This window comes from Felis catus, chromosome F2 (genome assembly GCF_018350175.1).
Source record: "Felis catus isolate Fca126 chromosome F2, F.catus_Fca126_mat1.0, whole genome shotgun sequence".
Lineage (NCBI taxonomy): Eukaryota > Metazoa > Chordata > Mammalia > Carnivora > Felidae > Felis > Felis catus.
Window position 1 is genome coordinate 12,272,600 of NC_058385.1, and position 13,618 is coordinate 12,286,217.

At 45.0% G+C, this 13,618-nt stretch overlaps 1 long non-coding RNA gene across 1 annotated transcript; it reads left to right on the forward strand.

Moving 5' to 3' along the window:
• Nucleotides 1-2,431: 2,431 nt before the first annotated feature.
• On the forward strand, nt 2,432-13,330 carry LOC109495998. The gene is made up of 4 exons (XR_002739610.2): nt 2,432-2,709; nt 6,533-6,644; nt 10,481-10,557; nt 12,177-13,330. It is a non-coding gene; the product is annotated as an uncharacterized LOC109495998 (long non-coding RNA).
• The last annotated feature ends 288 nt before the right edge of the window (nt 13,331-13,618 follow it).

A 13,618-nucleotide genomic window follows, 5' to 3' on the forward strand; every position in this document is an offset into this window, starting at 1 on the left:
ACTACAAATTCACATTAATGCAACTTATTTTAGCTATTTTAGAGATCATGTCCTAAATATAGATGATAGTCTATCCCAGAAAACACTTACTCAAAACATTTTAGGGCATGAACATGTATATTCAAGTCTTGGAGAGTAACATTAAGCCAACTGCAATAAACCAGCAATACCTTGCAATTTTTACAGATTTATTGCAGCACTTGCTCACGCACACGCGCGCGCGTGCACGTACACACACACGCACACACACACACACTAGTAGACTATATTTTAAAGTAAGTCAGTTCTCCTTTTGGGGGTATTTACAAGTGTCATTTTCTCTTTCAGCTTCAAAATTTAGTGTGTCAATATATAAAATTCAAGAATAAATGTATATGGCAGGGTAATTGTTCAAGAATTAAAATATATGCCAACAGAACATTGGCAGGCTTTATTTCATGACATTTGGGGCTCCTTTCTTTTGCACTGTTTCTTTGCAGTGAAAGAGGTAGATTGAAGATCATGGCAAATCAAAGTGATGCCTTCAACTTCTGAAATGAACGCCAGCTCGTCTTTTTCCACTTTTCATACATTTGCATAGATCTGTCAACCGAATTCTGAATTCTTCTAAGAGTAATCTTTAATACAAAGTTAGGAACACCCGCGTGCCACAAAATTGCTTTGCCCGTCTTTTCTGAACTTCCCACCCCCACTGCCCTTCGCTTCACCCTCTCCGGAGCACGTTTCTCTCGGAAGATTTCGCAGGAGCTTCAAGAGATGGAATCAAAGTCTTCAAAGCCAACCAATAGCTGCCAAACAGAACTTGCAAGTACACACTGACCCCTCCCTGTCACTGACCCCCTCCATGTCAGTTTCTGTGTTTAATTGCCGTGCTGCTGACAGCTGGAGAAATGTGTTTTCAGATGTTTCCCAGTGAAATTCCTGGCGCATCTCCTGGTGGGATCTGAGTAGGCAGGTGTGTGTTCCTCTGGGGGTACAGGATCTGCTGTTGCCTTGGGTGGGGTTAAAGGCCCCTGAATAAGGGAGCCCTCAGCAGTGTGGGAGGATGGAAAGCCCTCTTCCCCCACCCCAAACCTGCCGCTTGCCCACCTCTTCCAATCGCATTGGGCAGTCACAGGGATCCAGTGGTTCCTTGGATTCTGATTGGCTGTCAGTGGTTCGTTGGATTCTGATTGGCTGTCAGCTGCCAGACACCCCTCAGGTTTGCCAGAACAGCTCTGCGTGTTATGGGTTACTAACCACAACTGTCAAGGGCTTGAAAGAAAACAAAACCCAGGGCAGGCAGGGTCTTGGTTTGGTGTATGTTCTCTTGTCTGTTATTTTTAATTCCAAATTAATAGCACAGATCAAGCCCACAGTTAAATAACACATCTGCCTGGGGTTTGGGTAGCGATTCACAATATGTTTTTATTCATTATTGCTTTAATTATGGCTCAGGATTCTTTTGAATCTCTCCCAAGTAACAGGTGGTTTTCTGACCATGATAAATGCTAAATGCTGTGGAGGATAAGGCAGTTAGGCATTGTTTTCCTAGCTGTGGTTACACCTAGGCCCCAGGCAGCTTCTGAATTAGCAGCCTGCAACAGATTGGAATTCCTGGGGAATTCACTTAACCCTTAGTTCTCCCGAACCTGTTTTCAATGTGCTGTGGGATGGGGGCTCCCCGTTACACCCCGAGGCACAGCAGATGTACTTTTTGTATCCTGGGAGGTAGCAGGAGGGTTCAGGGTAGGTCAAAAAGTTAATATGTCAATGTTCTGAAGGGTGACGGGAGTAAGAACTTAGTGTGATATTAAAAATGATTTGAATTTAGATTTTTTTTTTTTTAGAATAAAAGCATTCTTTTATATATCTGCAATAGATGGTAACAATTAAATAAGTCACACATGAATCATAGAAATTAGAGTGAGGGCAAAGGCCTATTAGATCATCTAGCCAATTCCCCAGCTAACAGAATTATTCCCCACAGTATTTTCGGGAGAGCTTTGTACAGTCTCTTTTGTAAGATTTGAGCAACTGGGGCCTTCATTATTTCCTTAGGGACACACTTTCCCTTACTATAAAAGGCCACAGTGTTTTTCCTCCTTAGCCTGATATTCAAGTTTTTTTTTTTTTTTTTAAAGTCTGCATGTTACATGCAAAATCATTTGCACAATGAGACTGATCAGTGGTAGTAATTATACCTACAGTTCTCCTGGGAAACCATGCATGTATTCGGCCTTCTTCTGTGTACTCCCATTTCTGGTTTCTATGCTTGAATTTGCATACTCCTTGGAGGGGTAGTACTGAGACATCAAACAGAAGCCTCCCTGTTTCCAATATCGCCATCAAGAACTGGTCAGAGGTAACGCTGACCCCCTCAATTTGAAACGAGGGGGAAAGATGTTTTTGAATAAATTCTGTTCAGACTGTTCATGTTTCCAGGGTAAAGAATACGCAGTCATCCAGGAAATGGCAACTGCTTAGAATTCCTCTCTCTTTGGAACAAACTGGTATTGTCTTTCCAGGGTTGTTTGTATTGGAGAGGCTACTGATTGTGCACACACATGACCCGGGGCTCCAGGGCAGACACTCCCGCTCCAGATTCTCGGTAATCCGGGCAGAGAGCTGCTGATCAAGCAACAGCGGGGGCCGCACACACAAAGCTTCCTGCTGAGTTGCCATGGTTTGTGTCCCCGTACCCTGAAGGGGCAGTTTTCAGTCCAAGAGGTAAGATTTTTGTGCTCGGAGAGTTAGAGACACTAACAGGGATAAAGCTCATGGATTTCCAGAACTCAGGTTGCCGTGGTTTGAACACATTCCCCTTTCCCGTTCCCCTCACTGGTCCTCCTTGGAGGCAGGTCAACGTGCCAGGCACTGAGTCCGGGAGACGGGGAACAAAGACTCAAGCTCCCTGCCCTGGAGGACCTTCTGGACAGGTGAGGCAGGCGGGAGTGGAGACAAGGGTGTGAAAGTGCCACAGGGGAGCTGCCCGTGCAAATAAAGAGGGGGAAAGAAGGAGGGGCACCTGGGAGTGACCCGGGGAAGCCTGCAGGGGTGGGCCCGCCTGCCATGCCAGCTTCGAAGGTCTCCGAAAGGGGCTTGTTGGCCACATTTTGCAGATGAGGACGCCATGGTTCAGAGCCACGTGCCTCGTCCAAGGCCACAAGCAAGGATCGGACCCGCTGACCACGCTTGTTGTCTCAGACGAGGCAGCTGGAGTACAAATTAGGGTGGGCGTCTTTGTGGTCTCCTGGAGAGCGCAGGGGGCCGCGGAGCCGCAGGGCCCTGTGGAGCTCCAAAGGCGCTCAGAACGTTTTGGAATCCGCTTCGAAGGGATGGAGGCAGGGACCTCTGTGCCTCAGTTCACAGGAGAGAACCGGGCTCCTGCAGAGTTCCTCCGCTCTTAGGATTACTAAGAATGACTCATGTCCAGACAAAACCATGTGCCTTCTGCAGACTGATGATTCTGACCAGGGCTGAGACAGTGGCCGTGGTCAAAGCAAATGCTTAGTTTTGTGGTTATGGCCTTCTAACAGGCTTGTGATATATGGGAAAGCCATGGGGAGCGATGCCCACCTCAGAATTGAGGGCAGGGAAGAGAAAGACGAAGAGGAGGCAGCAGGAGGAGAGGCGGGCGTTGGCGTCTTTGTATCATCAAATGTGGGCACTCGTGCTGGAATGATCTTCCCAGCCTCTTCCCTCAGGCCTTCCTCATCCTTTCCTAGCCTCATCCCTCAGGCCTTCCTCATCCTTACCTCAGCCTGGGTGTGGGAGGTTTTGATCTGATTGGTGAGACTGAGGGAAGCCAGCATGGCATCTTAGCGCTTTTCCACTCTTGAAGACTTTCTGGCATGTTCCATGCCCTCCCTGCTCTAGGGCTGAGAGGCCAGGCCTGCTGCTTGCTGTGTGCTTGTCACGCGGAGGGTACGAGGCCGTGGTTTGGGCTGTCTTCAGGTCTAGACTTGGTCTTCCATTAGGAAGACCCATCGGGGGCCATCACTAAACGGTGGTGTTCAATTCCGACTCGCCAGTAATAAAGATGCTGTTTGGAACCCCTGTGTCTACTTCGCATCAGTTCTGGACTCAGAAACGGAGGCGTTGTGATTATCACTGCTAATACACTGATGCTGTAGGATTTCACACCAGCCTCTGAGACAGGTCAGGTGAAGACGAGGGTTAGAGTTGGGGGAATTGCTTAAAGTAGACGCATTATTAGATTATAATCTCAAAAAACCAAGATAAACTCAGTATGTGACAGTGAGATTTTTGTTAACTAAATTTTGGCACATCAATACAATCAATACAATACCAGATGACAACATATTAAAAATGATTATGTGTACATCTAGATTGTCATAAAATATTCACACTCTATTAGAGGCCAAAGCAGATTATAAGACAGTACAGTTGCATTTTTGGTTAAAATAGGCATGCGTAAGAAAAACTCTGGAAAAATATACCTAGAATATTAATAGATCATCTCTGCGAGAGGGATTATGTGTATTTTTTTTCTTTTTCCTCATTTATTATGTTGATTTTTTCCTAAAATAAATTTGGATTTCTTGAGTTGTTAAAGAAAATGAAAGATTGTAAACATTTTGTCATACGAAAGAGAAGATGTGGCCGAAGAAGGAACAGCATTGGATCTGGAGTCAGAAAGGTCGGGTTTTGAATCCCAGCTTTGCTCCTATTCTCCAGGTGGCCTTGGCCGTTGAGTCTTTTGTTTCTTAGTCCCCCTGTTGAGAGCTCACAGCAATACACAAGGAGACAGGAGACGGGCTGTCTTCTGGCCGGTCCCTGGAGGTCCGCGGGTGCTGATGCGCGGACAGGCCCTGTGGCTCAGGGATTGACTTCCACTAACCAACTTCATAAATGACTCATTAGAAATGAAACTGCATGCAGTTTGCTTGATAGTGGGGTACAGTGAGCTGGCAAGAGGCACAAGGACTTGAATTCTCCGTTTGATTCACTCTTCCCATGTAAGCAACTACATGGGAAGCCAAACTGTAATAAAAACCTTGGTGGGTGAGCATGAGATTTTCACATATTCGACAAAAGACGTCCGATCATCTAAGATGTGCTAGGCTTTGGGCTAGGTGCTGCAGATGTAGGGCTAACCAAATCGACATTTCCTTGTTGGGTATAACGGTAGAATATTAATGACTGTATAAGATAGTGGCTAGGAGCTTTGGAGGCAGGAAGTGCAAGACTTGGGCTTTTCCACTTACAGTGGAGACTTGGGAAAGTCACTTCACCTCTCTGAACCTCATATTTTTTCACCTCTAAAATGGAGACAGCACCCACTCATTAATAGTTTTGCTTTGTGTATTACGTTAAATAATGTATGTAAAGCGCTTAAGTACAATGCCTGGCATACAGAGGTGCTCGATAAAAGATGCTGTAACAACTACTGATATGCTATTTTAACCTGATGCATCCATTTCGCCACAGGTCCTACCGGGACTTGCTAACCCCGGGCCTTCATCAAGCTAATGTCGTAAGTTAGTACTTGCAGGGGCACATCTGGCTTTAATTTCCTTTATTTTTTTTCTTGATTTTTACTTTTTTAAAATGTTTTCTTTATTTTTGAGAGAGACAGAGACAGAATGCCAGTGGGTTAGGGGTAGAGAGAGAGGGAGACACAGAATCCAAAGCAGGTTCCAGGCTCTGAGCTGTCAGCGCAGAGTCCGACGCGGGACTTGAACTCACAAGCTGTGAGATCATGACCTGAGCCGAAGTCGGACGCTCAACTGACTGAGCCACCCAGGCGTCCCTTGATTTTTAATTTTTTTGATTTAGTTTGCTTGATTTTTAAAGCTTTCTCAGTTTTCTTGATTTCTTAAACATTCACTGACCTTTCTGATTATTTCTTTTCTCTAAATATGTTAATACTGTTAGTTAGGCTGAGGGTTGACAAACACTTTCTATGAAGAATCTGATCGCAGATATTTTGGACAGAAAGGAAAGGGAACAGAAGCAACAGGGGAAGGTGGGGGCTTGGGACACCTACATCACATATTGGGGGACCCTCGTGGCCATGTGGGCACTACTTCCTCTGAAATAACCCTCCCGTCCTCTTTCCTCGCTGCTCACTCGGTCCTTGCCTGCCGTCTCTGTGACAATGCGTCAACTCTGCCGTCACGGGACAAGAGCAGAGATCACTTGTAAATGAACGAGCACGACTGTGTTCCAGATAGGTAGCTGGGTTCGGCCTACAGACCGTAGTTTGTTGACTCCTGATTTAGGCAACAGTCTGGTTGCCACTATTTAGAAGCCTTCTTAGATCATTGAGCTCATCCATTATGTATTGATTTTATAATGTAATTATTAGGTGCAAATTTATTTCCAAATCCATAGGGCCTAGCTCACTGTGGCTGCACCCTTCTCCACACCCCTGTGCCCTCACGTAATGGCCACCCGTGTCTTGTAGACCAGATAGGCTTTATATTTGAGGGCTACATGACAGAACATGGGTTAAGAGTGGCACACAGTGCCTGGTCATGTGGGTACTCAGTAAATGTGACTTTTCTGATTTCTCTTTTCCCTTAAGGTCGTGCTTAGAACCCGTCATCAACACTGAGGACTGAGTGGGGTGAAAATGGGGGTGCTGCCCTAACTTTTAAGATAGGAAGGATGCTTCCTTTACTCCACACTCCAGCCCGGTAAGTAATCTCTTGTGCTCATGATGAGTGGTATGGAGAAAAAAGCCACGATAGTGCACTGTGGGAAATAATACCATTAGATTCTTCCAGAAAATACTCAGGTTGAGGTCATCGGAGCTCCGACCACATCTAGAGTGCCCTCTCCCCTACCAACACTTCATGTATAAGTAACCCTGTTCCTGCCTTGCTCACAGGTTGAGCACATATCTGGCTCCTAATCCTATCTTGAGAGAGAAATTCAGTGCTACACAATACTTAAGAGAGAGGTGTATTGTAACGAAGATACGGTAGAAATTCAAAAGGAAGAATTCACAATATATTCCACACTGCAAAAACATAATAAAACATCCTGTGAGACATTCATTTTGACTCCCACAAATCGTTTCTTGTTTTGGCCAGCTTTCTTGTTACCCTTTCTTCTCTGGTCTCAAAATCCTCTCTATCTTCCCAAGCAATTCAACTCAGCATTTCTTGTTCTATTCCAGAGCATTCTTTTAGGAGCATTTTGTTCTTCTAAAGTTTATTTATTTATTTTTGAGAGAGAGAGAGAGAGAGAGAGAGAGAGAGAGCAAGCATGGGTGAGGGGCAGTGAGAGTGGGAGAGAGGGAATCCCAGGTAGGCTCCATGCTCTCAGCACAGAGCCCAATGCAGGGCTTGAACTCATGAACCATGATGTGAGATCATGACCTGAGTTGAAGTCAAGAGTCAGACGCCTAACTTTCTGAGCCACGCAGGTGCCTCTCATTTGGTCCCTTTATTTTTATTTTATTTTATTTTATTTTTTCAACGTTTATTTATTTTTGGGACAGAGAGAGAGCATGAACGGGGGAGGGGCAGAGAGAGAGGGAGACACAGAACCGGAAGCAGGCTCCAGGCTCTGAGCCATCAGCCCATAGCCTGACCCGGGGCTCGAACTCACGGACCGCGAGATCGTGACCTGAGCTGAAGTCGGATGCTTAACCGACTGCGCCACCCAGGCGCCCCTCATTTGGTCCCTTTAGATGCTCCCTTGATGAGTCTGTAAATTGTAAACTATATTCGTTTTTGTTTGGCCACCAGTTTTTTGTTTCCATGTCATTCTTGAAAGATACTATTTCTGAGAACACAGTTCTAGATGGACAGTTCTTTCTTTCCATCTTTTGAAAACATGGTTCCACTGTCTTCTGGCTTCATTGTTTCCGTTGTAAGTCCACTGTCAGACCACAGTCACTCTGCGGTAGGTAAGCTGTCCTTCCTTGTTGCTTTCAAGATTTTCTCTTCAGCTTCGGTGCTTTGCAGTTTCACACGGTGTGCCCGGTGTGTGTGATCGTTGAGCAAAAATTTACCCTGCTTCAGATGTATTATACTTCCCTTCCCTGACGACTCATGGTTTTCATTAGATCTGGCATTTTCTTAGCTATTATCTCTTCAAACAAGGTTTCTCTCTTTCATCCCTTTTCTTCTTTCTTGTGTAACTCTGGAACTACGTTAGAAAGGCTTATTCTTTCCTCTCTTTCTTGTTCTGTTTTCTGTTTTCTTATCTTTTTTATGCTGCATTCTAAGTATTTATTTATTTATTTATTTTGGCTCTGTCTTCAGTTTACTAATCCTATCTTCCCTCACGTCTATTTGCCTGGTTCACCTATCCGTTAGTACACACACACACACACACACACAGACACACACACACACACACATTTTAATATATGTAGCTTTAATTATATATATACATATATATTTTTTTTACATTTATTTATTTTTGGGAGACAGAGAGAGACAGAGCACAAGTGGGGGAGGGGCAGAGAGAGAATGAGACACAGAATCTGAAGCAGGCTCCAGGCTCTGAGCTGTCAGCGCAGAGCCCGATGCAGGGCTTGAACTCACGAACCGTGAGATCACGACCTGAGCTAAAGTCGGACGCTTAACCGACTGAGCCACCCAGGTGCCCCTAATTGTATATTTTTTCAATTTCAATTTCTACAAGTTCTGTTTAGTTCTTTGTCAAATCTTCTTTTGGTCACTTTTGATAGCCCTCTTTTCCTTGTTCCTTTTCTCTCATATATTTCTTTCAACATTTCATACATAGTTCTTTTATGTCCTATACCTGCTACTTCCAGTATTGAAGTTTTGGAGGTTTAAATCATGCTTGTTGCTTTTGCTGACTCTCACTTATGGTGGTTGGTTACTTTGTGGTTTGGTAAATTTTTTTTCTCTTTTTAAAAACATATTTAATGGGGGCACCTTGGTGGCTCAGTTGGTTAAATGTCCGACTTTGGCTCAGGTCATGATCTCATGGTTCGTGGGTTCAAGCCCCGTGTGGGGCTCTGTGCTGACACCTCGGAGCCTGGAGCCTGCTTTGGATTCTGTGTCTCCCCCTCTCTCTGCTCCTCCCCAATTCGTGCTTTGTCTGTCTCTCTCTCTTAAAAATATATAAACATTAAAAAAATTTTTTTTAACATATTTCATTGAACATAAGCTGTGAGGATCCTCACATGACTGGGTTAAGAAGGCTTTGCTCTGGTGTGGATTTGCATTTTCATCTGCCAGACACACAGGTGTTACCAAATGGGGATTGCTTTAACTTGTTTTCTTTGTTTGGGATTTTCAAGATTAGGTGGGTAATGAAATATTGAACCTGAGATTCATGGGACAGGAGCACATAGTTACACATTCCCAGGGAAACCATTATTAGTCTTTTATTATTATTATTGTTATTACTATTATTGAGAATATGATCCACCTGGACCTATGGAAGGAATAGATTTCCTTCTGACTTATTTTGCCAGGAGGCATGTTTTTCTCGTCCACCCTTTTCCTGGACCATAAGCTCCTTTGAAGGTTCAAGCTTATCTGAGACTCAAGTTCATCTCTATTTTGCGCAGGCCCAAAAACCCCACTTCCCTGCACAACCATTGAAGGTTTTCTTAAAGGATCAGATAAGAAATATTTTAGGCTTACAAGCCATATGGTCTCCGTTGCAACTATTGAACTCTGCTGGATACATAAGTAAATAGGCGTGGCCATTTGTCAATAAAACTATTTACAAAAGGGGCTCCTGGGTGGCTCAGTTGGTTGAGTGTCTGACTCTTGATTTCGGCTCAGGTCATGATCTCATGGTTTGTGAGATCAAGCCCAGCATCGGGCTCTGTGCTGACAGCGCAGAGCCTGCTTGGGATTCTCTCTCCTTCGCCCTTTGCCCCTCCCTGCTTGTGCCCTCTCTCAAAATAAATAATAAAATAAACTTAAAAAAAAAAAACTATTTACAAAAGCAGGTGGTTCGCCTGCATACTGTAGTTTGCCAACCTCTGCTTTAGAGTCCCTGTGTTGGCATTTGTTTCCCCGGCAGCCCCAGCTTTTGAACCTCTTACTTGTTGGTTCATGGCTTATTTTGTTTTGTCTTATCTTACTTTATGTTAAATACGGGAATTTCCCTTATTATCTGGAGGGTTCCTCAATTTGTTTACTATCACAGTTCATCCAACGCATCAGGGTTTTGCAGTGGAAGGATTTTCACCATATCTAGTCTTCTGTATTTCCGAGAGCAAACCCAACAACTTGTCTCTCCCCTTCAGCTTACATACGCTCTCACCTGAAAAAAAGCCGGTGAGTTGGCTGTGACCACCATCTATTTTTCTTGAAACATCTCCCCGAGTCCCCTAGCAGCTTGTTGCACTGATTTATAGCTCCGGTTCCATCTGAGAGCTTATAGCTTCAGTTAGCAAGATTTCAGAAGAGTTAAGAGTTGAGGTTCTGGCCTCTCTTCTACCATGTCAGATGACCGCGTCGAAGAAATTTGGGTGTTATATATGGATGTGGCCTTCCACAAATTCTTTCAACCATGTCTGTCGCTGCTGTAGGGGCCAAGGTTTCCCAGCAGATGAGACAAAAGAAAATCCTGCTCTCTTGGACCTGGCATTTTAATGGAGAGGAACAGGTAATAAATAAGTGAATAAAACCAGAAAATACCAGTAAGTGAGAGTGCTATGTTGAAAATAAAAGAAGCAGTTTTAATGGAGTATGGCTGGCAGGTTGTTTTTATTTGTTTGTTTAGAGTGGGGGGCGGGGCTCAGTGACGGGGTAACATTGAAACCTGAGTCAGGTCGTACAACGGAACAAGCTCTAGAAGGATCTCAGGCAGGGGATAAGGGAGGATCGTTCAACACAGGGCAAGAGCCGTGCAGAGGCCATAAAGTAGGAGCAGTTTGGGTATTTTCTGGGGGCAGAGAGGATGCTAATGTGGCTGAGATGTAATGATAGCAAAATTGACACAAAAAAGTCTCAAAGGAAAAAAAAGTGGGAATCTGAGAAATGGTAGAATTAACCCAGGAATATAATGAAAAGTGGCCCTAGGATGATGGTTGAGTGGCAGTCTTAGAAAACAGTTGGTCCAAATGAGTCTAGGTAAACATAGGGCCCAATAAAGAATGGCTTCCCTAAGAAAGGGCTTTCTATCACAGACACTGGATGACTAAGAACCTAGAAGATTTTCATGATAAGACAAGCACATACGTCTCCTGTTAATCACAAGACAAGAAAGGTAATAGAAATTGTGAGAAAAAATAAACATTTTATAAGAAATTTATAGTTTAAATATGGAGCAAGCTGAGACGCGGCACGATTCAGAGCAGCAGATGTCATTCAAGAGAAGAGAGCACGTTTGATCTTGACGTGTGGAACATCCTTCTTTGGGCAGCACAGAGTTAGTTAGTGGCCTTCAGTCCAGTTGCTACGCTGGCTTTTTTTTATGAGCGCAGTCACATTTCTCAGTGCTGTAGTGGGCGATATTTATGCAACAATAGTATTGTTTTTAAAGTCTATTTACTTATCTTGAGGTAGAGAGCACAAGCAGGTGAGAGGGGGAGACAGAAGGAGACACAGAATCCCAAGTAGGCTCTGAGCTGTCAGTGGCGAACTGGATGTGGGGCTCGAACCCAGGATCTGCGAGATCATGACCTGAGCCAAGATCAAGAGTCAGATGCTGAACCGACTGAGCCACGCAGGTGCCCGTGTGCAATAACAGTTTTATTATAGATGTTGTTTTCGGGTTTAAAAATTTAGACGCAACCTTCGTTAACAAAGCAAGAAAGACTACAATTGAGTCAAGGACCGAAGATAAAGGTTATAAACCGTGACGCTGCAGAAGTGTGCGCAGCAGCTGAAGAAGGCAGGAAGGACCATGCTTGTTTCCTTATCTCACGTAATGTGTCTCGAGGGCACTGAGGGAAATTCAAATTTTAAAGTCTTTGGTACACCAAAAAACTAAAAAACTCCCTTCCTGGCTTATTTTTGTAACTTATTTTAGAACGTTCTTTTATTGCACAATATTTATGGGATATTTGCCGCCACTCACTGGAGAACAATTGCAGAGCAAGGCAAGACGCGTCCCTGTCCTCATGCAGCTTCTATTCCAGTGGGCGAGAACGTGCCTTACTTATAAGTATCAAAAAGACTCCTGTTAAAGACATGGGGTATTAGTAACATCGCAGTCATGTTGCAACTCCCACAGTCCAATTGCTTTGTATGTATTGGTGACTCCTAAAACTTTATCTTCAGAGCAGATCTGGTTCCTGAGCCGGAGAGCTGTGCGTCTGAGTGCCTAATGAACATATCTAAACCTGATCTTCCACATCCTGCCGCTCCGTCAGAAAACATCTTCCTCGCTTGCACCCACACGACACCCCACATCCAGTCACCAAGCTCTGCCGACCTTGCCTCCCGGGCAGAATGCAATTCCCGACCTTGGTTGTACGCCCCCTGCTCCTCCTCGGTCCTGGCCGTCATTTCTCGACTTGGCTTCTTCCAACCCTTCACTGCCTTCCGATCCATTGTGCACGCTGCAGCCAGAGCAACATTTCAAACAAACAAATCTGATCATCTCATTAATCCGTCTAAAGTCTGTCAGTGGCTTCCCATGGCCTAGGAAAAAGTTCAAATTCTTTAATGTGGTGTGGCTGGCAAAGTCCCTCTCTTTTTCTCTCTCTCTCACGGATGTGTGTGTGCCTGCCTGCGTGACTGTGCACACACCTGAGCCTACACGTTTGCTGCTTTCTCTTTCCAGAATGTTCCCCCCATCACCTTGCTCTCTTCTACTGGGGTCCTCCGGTTCCTCCTGTGAGTTCAGCTGCTTGTGTTGCCGGCAGGTTATGGGCCTCACACTTGGCTGTGAGCATCTGCTTGTTTTGGTGTTCCCTCGACTGTGCCTGCCACAGGGGAATTAGAGAATGCTGGCCGGGGGTCCCACCCCTTGGTTCAAATCCTGCTTCTGCCACTTCCTTGGGCCGTTACCTAACTTTTCTTAAGCTGTGTGGGCATCTGTAGAATGGGGATCACGGTGAACTTAACCTCCTAGATTGTTATAAGACATGTGACATGCCCAGAAGCGCATCTCTGTTCCTGCTGTGACTTGCATGGTGACTCTCACGCTTCTGGTCTCGGCTTAATGAGGCTCTCAGGTCGTCCTTGAGATGCCCTCTGTTTTCATGGCTCCCACAGGTGCCCTGCACACATGCACCCCTCTCTGGGAGTCATTCGTAGATTATTGCTAGTGTGTGGTAACATTAATTGTCTGCTGGTGTGTGAGTGCCTGGGGGTGGAGGGGAAGACCAATCCCTTGTTTCCTACGAATTCCTGGTGTTCGATACAGAACATGGGACCGTGTCGTTTGGTACACGTGGAGGTCAATAAAAATAGAGACGCTGTGGAATGCATGGGACAGATGCAGGACTTGGCTAATCTGACTGGAGAGTCATGGGACCCTGTGACACCTGAGCAGGATACTCCACATCTGGAAACGCACTCTGTCATTCTGTAGCAGAGAAGAGCTTCCACAAATGTATTTCTATATGGGTTTAAAAAAAAAAATGCTTGCTTTCCAGCCGTGTTTCTAACTTAGAGACTGTTAGAACATGTGACTGGATGTCCAAATGGCGGACCCACCTTTGCCAGCCGGGGGGTAGAGGGCTTTAGAGCTGAACCAGAGGAACCCCACACGCTCC